General features: G+C 43.9%; 1 pseudogene; it reads left to right on the top strand.

Moving 5' to 3' along the window:
- Positions 1-784: 784 nt before the first annotated feature.
- On the top strand, positions 785-2,078 carry LOC141050046 (olfactory receptor 2A12-like; annotated as a pseudogene).
- Positions 2,079-7,809: the final 5,731 nt, after the last annotated feature.

The raw sequence follows: 7,809 nt of genomic DNA, 5'->3' as shown, positions 1-7,809 counted from the left end.
AAGTGGAACAGGAACCTTTATGTCATGAATCAACATGTGTCTTGTGCTTCAGAAACAGATATGGTCACATCAGCCCCATGTCCTCAGCATCTGCATGCACCATCATCACTTACTCCATCCTTACCATAAGCCTCATGAATTTTGCAATTTCTGGGTTTCTAGAAGCCAAATTTGTTTTTAATAATATTTTTATTTTTGTGAGTTTAATACCACTGTAATGAAACACAAAGAACACAAAAGTGGCTACAGCATTACAGTAACACCCATGCAATCCCTGCATGCTTATTGGCTTTACATGGAGCAGCACCCAATGCTCACTGAGTATTGAGTACAACCGAGTAATATTCGAGTATCACCGAGCAAGTTCGCTCATCCCTAATAGCTACGTCATTTCAAAAATAGAACAGCCTATGCGTATTTTATTTTACTACTAATCTGATTTTCTCTTTTCCTTTACTGTGAAATCTTTTCAACTTTACAATGTTGTCACTTACAGATAAATGTTGTATCATATATTCTTAAAGATAAAACAATTGATTGGAATCAAATTGGTAATTATTTCTTTTAATTTTTTCCCCCAAAGACGAGAGCAATGGAGACTCATAAGTCTGTAGTAGTAATATCTGCTGGGAGTTGTAGAAGGTTCCTTGTCTTCTGATTCTACATAAATATGCAAAAGCACCAAGGAGCCTCACTTGACAAAGTATGTGGGCCACGGTTTTCCTGACATTGTTATTAAATCCCTAAAGAACTGAGGGGAACGGGAAGAAATATTGATCTAAAAATGAATATCAGGAGCGAAGAAATTTTTAGGGTGAGTATCTTAAAATAATGTAAATAGTAAATAAAAACGATTCTAAACATTACTCCAAGAAGGCTGAAAATTATAAAGTAAATTTTCTTGATAAAAAGACAATAGTCTTGAATTTTTATGCTTGCAAGTAAAATTTTGTAAAAAGTGAAGCAATGTATAAAAATACATAGTTTGCTGAGGTGTATGTTGTTGAGAAATTTGAGAAATACAGCACGTGCAAGTGATAGGTTATAAAGATGGTTTGTTTTGTGTATAGTTACATTTGGCAACATCTGTAAGCCTATTGGATCAGTTACTCCATATAAAGGACACGCAATAGGCTCACCTTTTGTTCTAATCACAGGAAAACAATCTGACTGTGATCACAGAATTTTATCTCTTAGGATTTCAAGTCAGTCAAGGTTTAAGAATTTTCCTGTTCTGTCTTCTCCTCATGATTTACTGTGGGACAATATGTGGGAATCTCCTGATCATCACCCTGGTGTCCACCAGCAGGAACCTCCACACTCCAATGTACTTCTTCATCTCACAACTGTCCATCAGTGACATCTTGTTACCCACAGACATTGTCCCCTACATGCTCCATATCCTACTGAACAATGGTGGAACCATGACTTTTAACACCTGCATTTTTCAATTTTATGTTTTTGATGCCTCAGAAACTTTAGAATGTCTTCTTCTGACAGTGATGTCTTATGACAGATATGTGGCCATCTGTAATCCCCTACGTTATACCTCTATAATGACAGGTGGACATTGTATGATGCTGACTGTCATCTGTTGGATGTTTGGATGGTTTATAGTTTTAATTGACATCATGGAAATAGCAAAGTTACATTTTTGTGGACAAAATATTATTGACCATTTATTCTGTGATATTGTCCCTTTGATAGAACTTGCCTGTTCTGACACCTTCATTGTTCACTTGAAGATTTCTTTAACATGTATTCCAATAGTCTTCATTCCAACCACAATAATCTTAGTGTCTTATACCTATATAGTTTTAGCAATCTTAAAGATCTCATCCAGTACCGGTAGACAGAAAGCCTTCTCCACCTGTAGCTCCCACCTCATTGTGGTCTCCATATATTACTGGACAATATTCATAGTTTATATAGTCCCAACAAAAGGCCGAACACTTACTACAAGTAAGATCCTATCTCTGCTATATACTGTGTTTACTCCATTCATCAATCCTATTATATACACTCTGAGAAACGCAGATATTAGAAAAGCCGCACAGAAAAGAGTTGATTTTATTTGAATAAATTGAATTATTCAGTAAAATAAATACTGGAAAGATATAAATCTCCATACCATGTTAGCGAGTAGATAGGAAAATATTAAGATATGTGAGTCCTCAGTGGTTGACACGAGTGATGAGCGAATATGTTCGGAAAACGATCGGCAAACATAAATTGGGCACAAATATGGCACATTCGCATTCGTGATCGGAAACACAGGTATTTTGCTTAAAAGCGGAAAAAGTCAGTAAAATTTAGTAAAATTGCTTGAAAATAATTGTGTTGCCACTAAAGTATTTTCACTAGTGATGAGCGACTTTTCCTTTTTTCGGGTCGAGTCGGGTTTCATGAAACCCGACTTTCTTAAAAGTCGAGTCGAACGAAATCAGCCGACTATAGGGAAAAGTCGGGGGTCCGACTGAAACACGAAACCCAATGCAAGTCAATGGGGAAGCAAAGTCGCGGGCACTTCTTACAGATAACCTTGGCCTGATCATGAGGATTTTGTTAAAAAAAGTGCCACACTGCACTCTTCCTACTTTGGAAGACATTTTGCGGCCTAGCACGCTGTGCTATTTTGACCGTCTGGACAAGCTGTCCAGCAACTCTTTTGATTTTTGGAACCTGTCTTTGGAGTGCTCCGGGCCTGCCAGATAACAGCTGTTGCGATGTCGATGTCTGCTGTGGATGCTCCTCCTCCTCATCTGAGCTATTGGAAGCAGCACCCTCTTCCCCCAATGGATGCCAATCTGGGTCAACAACTGGGTCATCCATCACCTCCTTTTCAATGTCATGTGCACCTTCCTCTGTGTCACCGTGAATGGTGGTATAGTATGCGGGAAGGGGCACCTGAGTCTCATCAGGGTCAGAATCTGGCTCTGTACACTGCGAGGACAATGTAGTGCTCTGAGTGAATGTACTAGCAGAATCATCTATCAGTGGCTGTGCATCAGTGCACTCCATGTCAGATTCATCTTGGCCTGGGTAATTCACCATTTCACTTGATAACCCAGGCATGGTATGTGAAAACAGCTCCATGGAGTAATCAGTTGTATGGCCTGCGTCATCCTTCAATCTTGGTTGGGGTGAAGGACACAAGGAAAGGTGTGGTTCATGAACATGAGCCTCCAATGACGACTCAGTGCTTTTATTTTTTACAACTGTAGAAGAGGAGGCGATAGAGCTGGAGGCTGAGTCAGCAATGTAAGCCAAAACTTTTTCCTGCAGCTCTGGCTTTAAAAGCGGATTGCCAACTCCTAGAAAACTAAGCCTTCGAGGCCTTGTGGAGCCAGACGATGATGCAGGCTCAACACCTCCTGCATTCGGTCCTATTTTGCTTTTGCCACTACCATCAGATCCACCACCAACACCATCATTACCAGCTGGCAACCCCAGCCCAATTCCACGGCCTCTTCCACCAGCCTTCCTCATTTTTGGTAAAAATGTACACAAAATCCCACAAACTATATAGTAATGTAAAACAAGGTACAAGGTGTATATAGGACAGGGGAGATGTAGAATTTCTGAACACACTTGTGGACACTGTTGGATTGTGTGAGGCCCAGTGAATATCACACCGCTATGTCACAGGCTCAATGTCGCAGGTGTGAAAAATGTCACTATAGGACAGGGGAGATGTAGACTTTCTGAACACACTTGTGGACACTTTTGGATTGTGTGAGGCCCAGTGAATATCACACCGCTATGTCACAGGCTCAATGTCGCAGGTGTGAAAAATGTCACTACAGGACAGGGGAGATGTAGAACTTCTGAACACACTTGTGGACACTGTTGGATTGTGTGAGGCCCAGTGAAAATCACACCGCTATGTCATAGGCTCAATGTCACAGGTGTGAAAAATGTCACTATAGGACAGGGGAGATGTAGAATTTCTGAACACACTTGTGGACACTGTTGGATTATGTGAGGCCCAGTGAATATCACACCGCTATGTCACAGGCTCAATGTCGCAGGTGTGAAAAATGTCACTATAGGACAGGGGAGATGTAGAATTTCTGAACACACTTGTGGACACTGTTGGATTGTGTGAGGCCCAGTGAATATCACACCGCTATGTCACAGTCTCAATGTCGCAGGTGTGAAAACTGTCACTATAGGACAGGGGAGATGTAGAATTTCTGAACACACTTGTGGACACTGAAAACCAAAAAAGAAGACCAAAAAGGTCAAAAAGGGGATCAAGGGTAGACGTAATTGTGGTGAGAAGGATGTAAGTATCTATCAAAAATTGTCAGTAACACCTCAAAAATAAATATCCTTAACCTATTAATAACCGTAAGTATAAATATCTAGTAACATTACTCCTTGATACAATAGAGGCTCCATATACAGTAAGTAATTAGCATTAAAAAATTTTTAATTCTTATTTAAACATAATGCATAAATAGTGACAACATGGAAGCAGACAAGACACGGGACAGTGAAAATATAAATAAAGTTATCATAAATGACCGAAACGAGGAGAAAACATATGTCCTATGTATACAGCCGTGTGCTCACACACAGCAAATAGATGCACAAAATGTTCACAAGAAAATATAAGCTCAAGTAGCTAACTGTACATATAGAAGTCAGCAACATATAAGAAGGACAAATGTCTCCTTGTACAAGGTAAATGTGAAAGAGGGGAAACTGTCACACACTGCCTAGCATGATAATTGCAGCCACTCTCAATAGGGTAAAGTACTCCCCTTTAACATGTCTGACATAGCCGCAGAAAAAGACACCTAGGTAAAGTGATGGCTGTGTCATAGACAATATAACATAGATGGCATAGATGGGAGTGGATAAGTGGATATACTATTATATTAAGTACCTTCAGTCATGGTGTAGTAGAGAGTGGGTGCAGCAGGCATGTGTGGGACACCGGGAGCCTCGACGCGCGTTTCGCCTATGGCTTCGATTGCTACACCTTCCCTAATATCGGCTAATTATCGACGTTGCAACAAGGTGGAACTCCACCCTGCACATGGTTGAGCGGCTGTGCGAACAGAGGCAGGCCACAATGCATTTGTGGGAGGATACACGGCTAGGCACTTTGAGAGCAGACATGGAGTTGACAGGTGTGCAGTGATCGAAGCTGAAAGACGTCTGTAAAGTCCTTCAGTGTTTTGAGGAATGCGCACGGCTGGTAAGCGCAGACGACGCCTTCCTAAGCATGAGCATCCCACTTATGCGTCTGCTCATGCAAACTTTGATGCACCTTAAGGATCAGGCATCTGCAGCCAATGTTGACGAGGAGGAAGAGGAGGAGGGAATCCTTGATGACATTCAGCCATTGTCTGCTCAGGGACCTCTCCTGGACGAGGTGGAGGAAGAAGAGGAGGAGGAGGATGATGATGATTACTTAGGGGAGGAGGATGCATCTCGTGGGGCAAGTGAAAATGTTGGCGTGGCAAGGTCTGGTACAGGGTTTGTGCGTGACTGGAGGGATGTGGATTTGCCAGAAAGTGCTCCTCCAACCAGCACTCGCAGTGCATCATTGACACCGGGAACATTGGCCCACATGTCAGATTATGCCTTGCAGATCCTAAAAAGGGACCCCCGCATTGCCAAAATGATGAACGATGACGACTACTGGTTGGCCAGCATCCTGGATCCACGCTATAAAGACAAATTACAAAACATCATGCCACAGGAGAACCTTGACCTAATATTGGCTAATAAACAAGAAACTCTGATAAATCGGTTGCTTGAGGCATTCCCAGCACACAGCAGCGGTGATGGTTCTCACATGAGCCCTACGGGCCGGGGGCAGCTTGGCAGAGGTGTTCGTGGTGCACACAGCAGAAGTGGCGTTGGAGACAGGGGTTTCATGACAATGTTGTGGACTGATTTTTCAAGTACCGCTCACACAACTGGTAATACTGCATCGATGGAAAGTGACAGGAGACAGCAGTTGTCAACTATGGTTACAAACTACTTTTCCTCCCATATCGATGTTCTCCCACACAGGTCATTCCCCTTTGACTATTGGGCCGCTAAACTGGACACCTGGCCTGAATTGGCCCAATATGCCTTACAGGAGCTCGCTTGCCCAGCTGCAAGTGTGCTATCGGAAAGAGTCTTCAGTGCAGCTGGATCAATCCTGACAGAAAAAGGACCCGTCTGTCAACCCAAAATGTGGATGATCTAACCTTCATTAAAATGAACCATGCATGGGTTTCCAAGGATTTTGTCCCACCTTCCACTGATGACATATAGGGTGACAGAAAAATGGCTTGCTTTGGTCCACCTCTTCCTGGGACTTGACCTATTTCGCCTTTTGCATCAGCTGAATGTCCAAAATCAACATATGCCACTTTCTAAAACTCCCTAACTGTGCTGCCTCCCCCCCCCATGGCCGGGGTCACCACCTAGCACACGACACCGTGCGAGTGCCGTTGCCCTGGACAGGTGGGTAGGCCGACTCTTGGGCGCGGGCACTGGCACAGGGTCCCTCATAGTGCAATCAAGTGTCTCTGACGGTGGTGGTGCACACCCGCCGTCAGACACACCGCTGTACTATGAGGGGCCCAGTGTCAGTACCGACGCCCACGAGTGGACCCCCCTTGCTTGGGCAGGGCCCCAGCATTTGCAATCTTTACCTCTCCCTGCTCCTCCGCTGTGTAGTCTGGGCCGTCAAATCCATACTGTGCCTGACACCGTCTGAGCCTGCCTCCTGATGTATAGACATATATTTTGAATGTGTACACTATGCTATCCATACATGTTATCCGGGGATACGGTACCCTTTCTCACCTTTGTGCAATCACGTGCAATCCATACTGGGCCTAACACCGTCTGAGCCTGCCTCCTGATGTATAGACATATATTTTGAATGTGTACACTATGCTATCCATACATGTTATCCGGGGATACGGTACCCTTTCTCACCTTTGTGCAATCACGTGTAATCCATACTGGGCCTGAGAACGGCTGGCGAGCTGTTAAGCAAGCTACAGCACCTGTGGTTTGCACACGTAAGTTTTTCATTTTTTCAGGAATGACGGTTAGGCCTAATTCCGGAACTGCGGTTGACCTGCACTTACTGGGAAATCATAGTTCGCGGGTAATAATTGTAATCACAGATCCCCATCACTAACGTTGTTCAGCGGGTTATCTGCACCTGTAAGCGACAAACGCTGGCCTTTTCAGTGTAGCGCACATGAAGCCACGGACATGTAAGGGCATGACACACCAGTTATTGGCCAATCTCATGTGCCAGAGCCTCACGTGTCCCTCTAGTAAGCCGGACTCGGACCGCGGGGCATGACGGAGTCTCGTTCGTTAACGGAATTAAGCTTGCAATGTGTGCATCTTTTCTGTAGCTTGCATGGTTGAGGTTTCCCAGGTGGAGTCGAATTAAACCGCAGGCTCCACTCCTGGTGGTGCCCTTCTGGACATTCCTTTAAGGTTCAGCTTTGCAACCATACTGCCCACGTAAAACAAACACTTTGCCTTCATGATCGCCCCCAGGAGTACGGTCGCCACAGTGGCATTACCTTCCTCCTAGGGAGTGTGATGTCATGCTTGGGAGCAACGAAGGATATCTCTAGCAGGTTAACTGATTGGGCGGCGTTATTCCCACGAGTCATGACCATCAGGTAGCCTTATAAGGCAGCCTAATAGCAACCAGCGCTGCTGCACACACAAAAATCCTCACCTGTGCACTGCACACTAACTGTTGAAATCGCTATCAGAAGAAGCACAAATTTTTTTTGTTGTTGACTAACGCTCTCCCTATTGAGA

This window comes from Dendrobates tinctorius, unplaced genomic scaffold (assembly GCF_039654945.1).
Source record: "Dendrobates tinctorius isolate UK_male_01 unplaced genomic scaffold, ASM3965494v1 ptg000151l, whole genome shotgun sequence".
Taxonomy (NCBI): Eukaryota; Metazoa; Chordata; class Amphibia; order Anura; family Dendrobatidae; genus Dendrobates; species Dendrobates tinctorius.
Note: the sequence above shows the minus strand (reverse complement) of the source record. Positions and strands in the feature narration are given on the sequence as shown.